This window comes from Microtus pennsylvanicus, chromosome 19, assembly GCF_037038515.1.
Source record: "Microtus pennsylvanicus isolate mMicPen1 chromosome 19, mMicPen1.hap1, whole genome shotgun sequence".
NCBI classification, from domain to species: domain Eukaryota; kingdom Metazoa; phylum Chordata; class Mammalia; order Rodentia; family Cricetidae; genus Microtus; species Microtus pennsylvanicus.
The window spans coordinates 9,994,583-10,006,436 of record NC_134597.1 but is presented as its reverse complement, the minus strand read 5'-3'; the positions used below and the strand labels follow the sequence as shown (position 1 = coordinate 10,006,436).

Below are 11,854 nucleotides of genomic sequence, written 5' to 3'. Positions count from 1 at the left end.
GGTTACCGGATAGGTTCTCACCATACACTAAAGATGGAAACTGACTTATGTGATTTAAAATTTTTACAGAATACATCATGGTTTACTTACCATATATATAAAAAAATTGAACAGAAAACTCACGTTCCATATTTATGGAAATTTAATAGCAGTTGAGATGTAAAAGCTAGATTTATATTTAGTACCATGAATGAACATAAGTGCTGCAAACACAGTATGTGTGCTTGCTTTGGCAGCATATACACTAAAATTGGAACAATACAGAGAAGATTAGCATGGCCTCTGTGCCTTAAAGGATGAAACACAAATTCATGAAGTAGTCCACATGTTTTAAACAAAATCAACCTGCAGCTGATATACATAATTCAAATTTAATAACTCATACAGGTATGTGGAAGAGAGCTATATAAGTATGCAGTTTATCATAATCACAAAAGGATATTTAACTTGTTTCGAGCTTTTTCCCATTTCAAGTAAGGATACAGTGAATGTTTTCCCACTTATTTCTTTACACTCAGACAAATGATTTCATTCAAAACTGCTTCCACCCAAAAAATGTTCAGATGACTCCCAGATTATAGATGTATAAAATGGATACACAGACCAGTATTGTATGAAAATAAGTGATGAAGAAATTTATTTAGAATACTTTTTCATTTAGAATGCATTGAATTCTCCACCTAGCAAAAATAACATAAAACTTTCACACTAATGGGTCAATATATTTATTTATTTTATATAAATTTTCATGAGTAAAAATTGGATATTATAAATCCTAGAGAATTTTGAATGCTTTTTGGAGATGGTCAGTATTTTTATTTTATTGTAGTTGATGCTTACAACGTGGCTTCACATTAAATACATAGTACAAACTGAAATGTTTACAGTCTTCTCAGTTATTAGACTCTCTGTCCTACTCTCAGGCCAAAGCTAATCTAGTGAGTTTTTAAAAATGAAAGTTAAGTTCATCAAAAGATTTTTTTTTAAAAAACAATCATTCTAACATGACATATTGTGAAAACATATAATATAATTTTATATTTGTATGTTAAAGAATGGTGATAGAAAATATTGAAAAGCCATTGTTTTCCATGTCTGGAAAGATGACTCAATTGTTAAAAGCACTTGCTCCTCATTTGGAAAACCCAGATTTGATTCCTAGTATCCACATGGCAGGTCACAAAACATCCAAAACTACAGTTTCAAGGGTACCAACTTGAGCACCAGACAGGTACATACGTACATGCAGGCAAAACACAAAAAATTAAAATAAATAAATCTACTTTTAAGAGTCATTATTTTCATCAATAAATCATTGTGTTTCTAAAAGATCAGAAAACATTGAATTCCAAAGCTATTCAATTTGAAACAAGACTACAATGAAGTGACAAGATGCAACACAGGTGGCATTGAGGATTTGATACATGTTTGATCTGCAGTAAGATTTTCCATTACTGCGCATTTAAAAACCTTGTCACTTCTGCCATGATGCCCACATTTAGTTACGTGGACCATATACGAACACTCACAGATTAAGAAGTTGTGTTATCAAGTATACAGCAAACAGAAGAAATATTTGATAATTGTGTAGGGAATGTTTAAACAGCTACATGTATTTTCCAAGGTTTTCATCATTTCATATTCTCTACATATGAGAATTTTGTTACTCATATGTATAACACTTCATATTTTGTATTTAGGAATATCAAATAAAATTCCTTTACCGTTATTTGACCTCTTTTCAAAGACTTAATTAGCATTAATATTTATTCTTCTGCAATTCCTATACATAAATAAGCTAATACTCCCTCTCTATATATATAAATAAAAATTTATTAATCTAAATGAAAATATGTATCTGAGTGTATGTATATAGGTGTTTGTATTTGTATGTTGGAAGTTGATGTTTTTACATGCCAATTTTTCTCTAATTTTATCAATTAAACCGTGGTTAATATATTTCTGCTGTTTAGGTTTTAACGTTTCATTTCTATTGGGCCTACTTTACTTACATTTTCCATAATGTTTTTCTTTTTTGTCTGATAGTTTGGCTGTATACTCCAAAGTTAAAAAACTTTCTATTTTCTTCCAAGTTTGCTTTGTAGATTTATATTTAATTAGGAAGACCGTATGTTGAATTACACCAGTAAATAATACACAGTCATACACACACACATATTACAGCAAGATGATGCTGGAGAGGGAGCTGTGATTTCTACATCTTGATTCACAGACAACAGTAAATGAACTGTGTACCACACTGAGCATGGCTTGAGCAAATGAGACCTCAAAGCCCACCCTCACAGTGGACACATGGTAGTAGTATCAAAGAGTTCCACAATAGCCCAGAATGGAGTATAGCAAAGGTTTATTTATTTCGGGATAAATTCACAGTACGGGTAGCAGTTTGTTGTCCTCTGTATGTGCTGGGAACTGGAACCGAATCCAGCAGAAATAAAAAGGGGGACCAGACACACTTTTTGTCTTCACTTACAGTACATGAAACAACACCTAAATTGCACTGGTATCTTAAGGGCTATTGGCTGAAGGAATTCACACAACACAATTTCCCCCACAAGGCCGCACTTACTGCGAAAAACAACAACAACAACAACAACAAAAGAAAACCTTACCTCTTAACAGTGCCAATCTCTTTGGAAGTCACTTTCTTTCAAACCACAACATTCCACTCACTGGCCCCCAAAGACTTATAACTATATAATAATGTAAAAATGTATTCAGTCCAAATTCAAAAGTCCCCATAGTCTAGAACAGCCTCAAACTTATTTAAAAGTCTAAAGTTCAGTCTATTCTGAGATTCATGTAATCTTGTACCTGCAATCCCCTTTGAAATTGTAATCATAAAGCAGATCACATATTTCCAACATACAATGGCAGAGGATATATATTACCAATCTAAAATGTAGAAATCAGACAATAGTGAGGAAACACTGGACCAAAACAAGACCAAAAATAAGCTGGGCAAACCTCAAACTCCGCATCCTCATGCTAATATCAAATTGTTTTTTTTTTTTATCTACAATACCTTACTGTGTTGTTTATCACAACACACTTCTTTCTCTTGGACTGGTTCCACTCCCTGTTAACATGTCTCCTTGGCAAGTTTCCCAAGACTCTGGCATCTTCAACACGTTGTGGGGTCTCCAAAGCAATCCACCTTCAACTTCACAGCTTCGCATAGTGGCTTCTCTAGGCCTCCACACAGGGACACCCCTGACACATGCCCAACATCAGCAGTTTTCCTTAGTCTTGGAGGCAAATTCCATAACCGCTTTCTTCTACCCTTAACACCAAAGGCAGAGTTACATGGCCAAAGCTACCAGGTTCTGCTGCTTGCTGTGGCTGGAACACGGCCCCCTCATTCAATTATGACTTCACCAGCTTTCTGTTTCCATGGTTTCCTTCAGTGCATACGCTTGGCTGTCTTTGGACTTGCTCTACGGACCTGACTGGTCTCAAACTCAGAGATCGGCCAGCCTTTGCTTTCCAAGTGCGGTAATTAATGGTGTGCACCACCAGACCTGGTTCTAAGTTTTTCTTCGACTCATTTTCACTAGTTGGAAACTAAGCTGGGTGGGACTTGAACCTGAGATCATACTCCCTTTAATCCATTTCTTAATTGGTTTACCTCCTTGAACAGAGGAGTTAGCTCCATTCCACTTCCTCAGGCCACTTTTCCTCAATCTGTACACTTATTTTTCCTTGCTCAGCTAGTTCGTTTTCATTATAAATCTTTAGAAACATGAACATTAGTAACCACAAGACAGAGACTACACTGGGTTGTTTGGAGATTTACTCTGTCAAATGGACTTAATCCAAAACTCTTCACTTAGCCTCAGGCAGACTTTTCAGACATGGTGCAAAAGTTCTACATTCTTCACCAAAATATCACAAGAATGATTTCCAGACAATATACTAAAATGCTTTTCCTCTGAAACATCTTGTCCATGCCCCCCCCCACAGTTCAAATCACTGTCTGCACCACTGTCTTTAATGCCTCTAGTAGTATGGCTTTCCTAACCCAAAGCACCAAAGTCCCTATTATCTAAAACAAAAGCATGGTCAGACCTATCACAACAATTTCCCAGTCCCTGGTGACAACTTCTGTCTTAATTAGGGTTCTAAGGCTGTGAAGAGACACCATGGCCAGGGCAAATCTTCTAAAAAATATTTTATTTGGGTGGCTTATAATTCAGCGGTTCAGTCTATTTTCGTTACGATGGGACACGGCAGTGTGCAGGCAGACACAGTGCTGGACATGTAGCTGAGAGTTGTACATCTTGTTTCTGGCAATAGGAAGTGATCTAATTCAATGAGTGTAGCTTGAGCATAGGAGACATCAAAGCTCAAATCCACAGCGACACACTTCCTCCACCAAGAGGACACCTACTCCAAAAGGCCACACCTCCCTTTAGTGCCCTTCCCCTTTCAGGGCCATTTTCTTCCAAACCTCCACCATATATTATAAAATCAAGTTTATTTGTTAGCTGTTTTAAACAGTTTTAGTGTACACAAATCCTCAAAAAGATGTACATGTGTGTCTTTGTATGTGGTGTTTACATAATAATTATTTGTAGTATATAGTAATTTGTAGCAAAATATGACACTCATGATATTGAATAAACCAGTACTCCAGACTTCAAATACTGTATTATTCTAATTGTTTATCATTATAAAATGAATTTTAAATTTTAAATATTTATCTGAATTATCTAAAAATTAAAATAGATGTTGACTAGAACATTAAATCTTATTATAAACTTATCTTGAAGTTTGATTATATTTGGTCCAAAATTATTTAGACATTCTTAATACAAGTACTTGACAAAATATATACAAAATTATTATGAAGTCAGCTGAGGTTCTGAGGATTTGTGTAAACTGAAACTGTTTCAAACATGCTGACAAGCAATCTTCCTTTTATAAAATTAAGAGAAGCAGAATAAAAGATAATCCAAATCATTAAAATTTAATTTTGAATATCTAAATGATTTATTTATCTGAAGACTATTTGATAGCTCCCCTGTGTAGGTAATATGAGCTGTAGAAAATCACTTCTTGGTTTTATTTGTTTGATTAGAAGTTGCATAAATTTTGGATTGCATATCTTTGAACATTGAACATAATCTAATAATGTAGTCTTATACGTAAAATGATTCAGATCTGCTATATTTCTGTTTTTGTTTATTATTATTAATGTCTTTAAAACATTTTCCTATTTAAAAAGTTTTAATAACCCAGCAACTCCAATTTCTACTATCTGTATATTTCCAGCTGTGGGACCTGTCATGGGAACTTGGTCAGTCTGCCAGGAGTTTTATTATTCATGAAAACAGACTCAATAATTATGTAGCTATGGGTGGGTTCTCATGAGCACCTCCATCCATCCCTCCATGCTGGAATGTTGACTGGTTTGTTCTTGTGCATGCAGCAGCAGCTGCTTTGATTTCATAAGAGCAGTGGTCCTTTCTTGTGCAGAATAAATTGTTTTGCTCTGGTCTTCTTAGAATTTTTCTATGTCCTCTTCTACAATGATCCCAGAGTTTGGGAGACAAAGTGTGATATAGATGACCCACTGTGACTGAGGACTCTATGATCACTTATTCTCTAATTATGAATAGCTGAGTTTGTGCGTTAACCACATTCACCATGCAGAGAAACTTTTTGATGAGGTCTGAAATCTTCGCTAAACTATGGACAGAGAGATACAAATTTAGAGAGAAATTTGATACTATGGCCAATTAGCAAAATATTGTTAATTGGTTTATAACTTGTGCCTGCAAGTTCTACAACCATGAATTCTCGATCAGATTTACTGTCTGAGGCATGTTCCCCCCTCCAATCCTATGCATCATGCCTTAAATCCAATCAGAAACCAGCTCATTATCCCCATAGCACTTGCTATGCACTAATGGGCTTTTTATGTTTATCTCAAAAGCCATAGGTTGCCAAATAATAAGTCCAGTGTCAGAGTAAGATATCTTCTCCTGATTCATTGATCAGAGGTATCACAGCGATCTTTAAAACAATACAGCATGTTGCCATTGCTATTGGGTGACCCCTAGAACTTGATAGTAAGACCCTACTGCTGAAGACACCTCTTGGATTTGTCACAGAACACGGAGAGCTCAACTCTGCTATGCAGCTTACTGTTGTGAGCAGCGGACTTGTTTGCACGTTCCTGAAAAGGGGAGTGAGGATTGAGGAAAGAAATAGACAAGAGAAAAAAATTGCATTAGGAGTGCTTCCAGTGAATACTGTAGCCACCTCAAGTTTACGAATCACAGTCCTTACATACCCCAGTCAAAATGGGGGGGGGGGACTTCCCTTCCATGATACAAAGAACAAACAAGCATAATTACCTGTTTCATCTCAAAACACCTAGTAACTGCAGCCTAAGTCAAGCTTCCTATTGACTGGTCTTTGAGTAGCAAGACATTCAGTAGCCATCTTTGGACAAACATCCTGTTATTTGTCCTTGAAGAGCAGGAATATGTTTGAACTCTCTGACTTAGTCAACGTGGAACAGATTCAAAACTGTGGGCTCCGACAGCATACAGCCTGTTGAATAATTAACACAATACTGGAAGGTGCTTTGAGGATTTCTATGGGAACAATAATCATCTACAGTCATACCTGGCTGTGAAAGTTTTGAAGGAAAATTTACTTTAATTAAGCTATAATGGGAACATGTTTGTGGTGGAAAATAGCAGCCCAATACCAGTGGATGAACTACAATTATTAAATCATAGTAATTGGCACTTTGATCTTGCTAATCTCTCTTGGTTGCCTGCTTTTTCTTAGAGGCGAGAGAAATCCTTAGACTGGACAGGTGTTGTGGAACTATGTGAAGATGTGCTACATATGTTTATGTTGCATTTGTTTAACAGTGTATGGATGGGTGTTTAATTATATAAAGAGGTGTTAAATTTGATTCACCTTGCCTGCCTAAGGCACCCGATTAGTCTAATAAAGAGCTGAATAGTCAATAGCTGGGTAGAGAAAGGATAAATTGGCCTGGCAGGCAGAGAGAATAAGTAGGAGAAGAGAAAAAAAGAAAAGGAGAGGGACATGTCTAGGGCCAGATGCCAGGCAGTTGGCAATCATACACAAGCAGTAGTGAAATAAACAGGAGAAAAGAAAACCAAAAACCCCAAGGCAAAAGGCAGACAAACAGGTTTATTTAAGTTCAAACAGCTAGCCAGAAATGAACCTGAGCTAGAGCAGCATTCAAAACTAATAAAAAAAATCTCCATGTCATGATTTAGGAGCTAGTTGGTGGCCTCGCAAAACATCTAGTACATTCATGTTGCCCTTTATTTTAATTCTTCAACCTATCTATTGCTGGGATCCCGGTTGATCACAAGCAAACCTATCTTTTTATCATTTCATGTTTGTCTTCCACACCTTCTTATGTCCTTCTCTAAAATTTTAACTTCTCACACTCATGCTTCAAGATGTTTGTGTGTAGATGCTGACTACTAATCTAACAGACATCATCCTATCAGGATATTTAAATCTTCTTGGGTCAATTCTATTCATTTAATTTTTTTTCTAAAAATTGCCCTTGATTCTACTTAATTCAAATGGAAATATAAAACTTTGCATGGAGTTATAAAATCTTATTCATTTAATGCTATAATGTTAATATAATTTTATATGTGAAATGTATTTTCTTTTCTTAGCATTGCTTATTTGCTCCCTCTGACTTTTAATGTTTCTCATGGTTCATCTGTCTCAATAGACAAGACATGGGATTTTATTTAGTCCCTCTCTTTTTCTAGAAGTATATTAATTATTAGATTAATTAGAAGTGCTTTGGCTTCTCAAATTTATGCAATTTGTCATGATTTTATCTTTCTTTTTGATTTAAATGCCATGGGAAAGAATAGAATAGAATAATAGAAATAAGCTATTTACCATAGTCTTATTCAACTTAGTCCTTCCTATAACATGAGGACCTGATTGTTGGTGTTTCCATCCTGCCCAGTTCCCACAGCTGGTAAGCCTCCAAAGAAAATCACATGGAGAGTCTACATTAGGTTATAAACTGATTGGCCCATTAGCTCAGGCTTCTTGTTAACTCTTATAACTTATATTAACCCATTGTTCTTATCTATGTTAGCCACATGGCTCAGTACCTTTTTCAGCAGGGCAGGTCACATCCTGCTTCTTTGGTGATCTGGGCAGGACTGCGGAAGGAGCTTTCTTCTTCCCAGAATACTCCTTTTCTCATCGTCCCACCTCTACTTCCTGTCTGGTTGACCCACCTATACTTCCTGCCTGACCAATCAGTGTTTATTGAAAACATGATTGACAGAATACAGAAAATTTTTCCGCACCACCTTCCGTATGTCTAAGACTTGTCAAGTTGATCTATGCTAACTGCTGTGTGTGGTCTCACTAGACCAGATCGCACAGCTGTCTGAGACATGACAGAAAATTTCCTCTATGGAATGGTATATATAACATTTATATGATATGCTTATGCACTCAAATAAAGAATTCTTTTGGCCCGGGCGGTGGTGGTGCACGCCTGTAATCCCAGCACTCGGGAGGCAGAGGCAGGCGCATCTCTGTGAGTTCGAGGCCAGCCTGGTCTACAAAGGGAGTTCCAGGACAGGCTCCAAAGCTACAGAGAAACCCTGTCTCGAAAAACCAAAAAAAAGAAAAAAAGAATTCGTTAAGATTAATTTCATCTTGTGTATAATACTACTTTTTTTGATGATCAGACATCGTAAACTATAGTGTGATCCACAGACTATTCTCTTACAATTTCTCCAATCCAATTTGTATACATATTTATTTATTATTTATTTGATTTATTTATTTACTTATTATTCTCCCTCATATGTTATATCCAGAAGGCAGTTTCCTCTCTCTTCTCTTCTCCCAATCCCTTTCTCCCAAATCCCATCTCCTCCAGATCTACTTTTCTTCTCTTTCCCTTCAGAAAAGGGCAAACAACCCAGGAATATCAACCAATCATTGCAAATAAACATGCAATAAAAATAGACACATCCCCTCACATGAAGGCTGATCAAGGCAACCAAGTAGGAGGAAACAGGTCCCAGAAAGAGTCTGAAAGGGTCAGACACAGGCCCTGCTCCCATGGTCAGTAGTCCCATCAAGAACACGGAGCTGCACAACCATAACATATATGCAGAGGACCTATGGGACACATGTAAACGTTCCCTGATTGTTGGTTCAGTATCTGTGAGCCCCCATGAGCCAATGTTAGTTGATTCTGTGGACCAATTTCCTATGGTATCCTTGACTTCTCTGGCTCCTACAGTCTGCTCTCCCCCTCTTCTGCTGAATGCCCTGAGTTACACCTACTATTTGGTTTAGGGTCTCTGCATTTCCTCCAACCAGTTGCTGGATGAAGCCTCTCTGATGATTATTATGCTAAACCCCAGTCTATAAGTATAGCAGAGTGTCATTAGAAATCATTTCATTAATTTTTTGTTTCAGTCATGTTTGATTCTATGTTGGATCTCTGGGCCTTTCAGGTAGTATCAGTGGTGGGCTCCCTCTAGTGGCATTTTTCTCAAGTTGGACCAGTTAGCCACTTTAATGAGTTCTGCATCATCTTCACCCCAGCACATCTTGAAGTCCGGACATATTTTAGGTCAAAGGCTTTTTTTTTTTTTTGGCTTGGTGTCCCAACTCCTCCACTGGAAGTCATGCCTGGTTACAGAAGATGGTTATTTCAGGTTCTGTAGCCCTCATTTCTAGGAGTCATCACTAGGGTCACTCCCACAGATTCCTGGGAGTTCCCACTGAGTTAGGTTTCTACCTCACCTAAGAAATGCCATCCGCTTTCAATCATCATTCCCAGAACAATCTTTCCCCAACTCCGACTTCAAACCTGATCTGTCCTGCTCATATCCTCACCTACCCCAGTCCACTCATAAAATCTATTCTATTTCCCCTTCCCGTGTACCCATCTCCCCTTGACCCTTCCTTGTTACTTAGTCTCTCTGGGTCTGTGGATTACAGCTAATATCTACTTATAAATGAATACATATCATGTTTGTCTTTCTGAACCTAGATTACCTCACTTGGTATGACTTTTTTCTAGTTTGGTCAATTTGTCTGCAAATTTCACAATGTCAATGTTTTTTTGTTTTTATTTTTGTTTTTTTATAACAGCTGAGTAGTATTCCATTGTGTAAATATACCATATTTGTTTATTCATTCTTTGGTTGAGGGACATCTTGGTTGTTTTCAGGTTCCAATCATTACAAATTAAGATTCTACGAGCATAGTTGAGCAAATGCTTTTGAGGTAGAGTGGAGCATCCCTTGGGTATATGCCGAGGAGTGGTATACCTAGGTCTTGAGGTAAATCAATTCCCATTTTTTTTTTGAGAAAACACCACAATGATTTCTAAAGTGGCTATATGAATTTTTATTCCCACCAACAAGGGAGTGTTCCCCTTGGATATCCTATCCAGCATGAACTGTTAATTGTGTTTTTGATCTTAGTCATTCTTAAAGATGACATATGGAAACTCAGAGTCATTTTGATTCACACTTCCCTGATGGTTAAGGATGTTGATCATTTCTCTAAATGTTTCTCTGTCATTTGAGATTCATTTGTTGAGAATTTTCTGTTTAGACCTGTAGCCCAAATTTTAATTGAATTTTTTTTGATTTCTAGTTTTGAGAGTTCTTTACATATTTTGGATATTAGCCCTCTGTCAGATGTGGCTTTGGTGAAAATTTTTTTCCATTCTCTAAGCTACCATTTGTACTATTAATGATGTGCCTTCCTTTACAGAAGCTTCTCAGTTTCATGAGGTCCCATTTATTAAGTGTTGATCTTAATGCCTGCACTATTGGTGTTCTATTCAGGAAGTTGTCTCCTGTGCCAATGCACTCAAGGTTATTCTGCACTTTCTCTTCTATCAGATTCAGTGTATATGGTTTTATGATAAGGTCTTTGACACACTTGGACTTGTGTTTGGTGCAGGGTGATAGATATGGATCTATTTGCATTCTTCTACATGCCTATATCTAGTTAGAACAGCACCAGTTCTTGGAGATTCTTTTTTCAATTGTACATTTCTGGCTTCTTTATAAAAATCACGTGTCTATAGGTGTGTAAATTTACATCCCAGTCTTCAATTATATTCCATTGATGAACCTGTCTGTTTTTATGCCAATACCATGTGAATTTTATTATAGCTCTGTAGTATAGCTTGAGTCAGAAATGGTGGTGCCTCCAGAAGTTCTTTTACTACACAGGATTTGTTTTACCATTATGCTATTTTTGTTTTTCTATATAAAGTGGAGTATTGTTCTTTGAATGTCTGTAAAAAGATTTATTGGAATTTTGATGGGGATTGTGTTAGATGTGTATATTGTTTTTTGTAAGATGTTATATTTACCATCTTAATCCTACCAATTTATGAGCATGGGAGATATTTCCACCTTCTGACTTATTTCCCAATTTCTTTCTTCAAAGAATTGAAGTTCTTGGTCATAAATGTCTTTCACTTGCTTGGCTAGAGTTACCCCCAAGATATTTTATATTATTTGAACCTATTTGTCAAGGGTGTTGATTTCCTGATTTCTTTCTCAGTCTGTTTATCTTTTATATATAGGAGGGTTACTATTTTGAGTTAATTTTGTACCTAGCCACTTGACTAAAGATTTTTTTTAAATCAGCTGTAGGAGTTACCCGGTAGAAATACTTATGTCAGTTACATATACTACCATATCACCTGTGAATAGTGATAATTTGGTGTCTTCTTCTCCTATTTGTATTTCCTTTTTTCCTTTAGTTGTCTTACTGTTCCAGCTAGAACTCAAGTGCTATAGTGAGT

The 11,854-nt window shown here is 36.6% G+C and overlaps 1 non-coding gene across 1 annotated transcript; it reads left to right on the top strand.

The window, feature by feature from the left end:
• The first annotated feature begins 220 nt into the window (after positions 1 to 220).
• On the top strand, positions 221 to 331 carry LOC142838531 (U6 spliceosomal RNA). Its single transcript, XR_012908585.1, has one exon. It is a non-coding gene; the product is annotated as a U6 spliceosomal RNA (small nuclear RNA).
• The last annotated feature ends 11,523 nt before the right edge of the window (positions 332 to 11,854 follow it).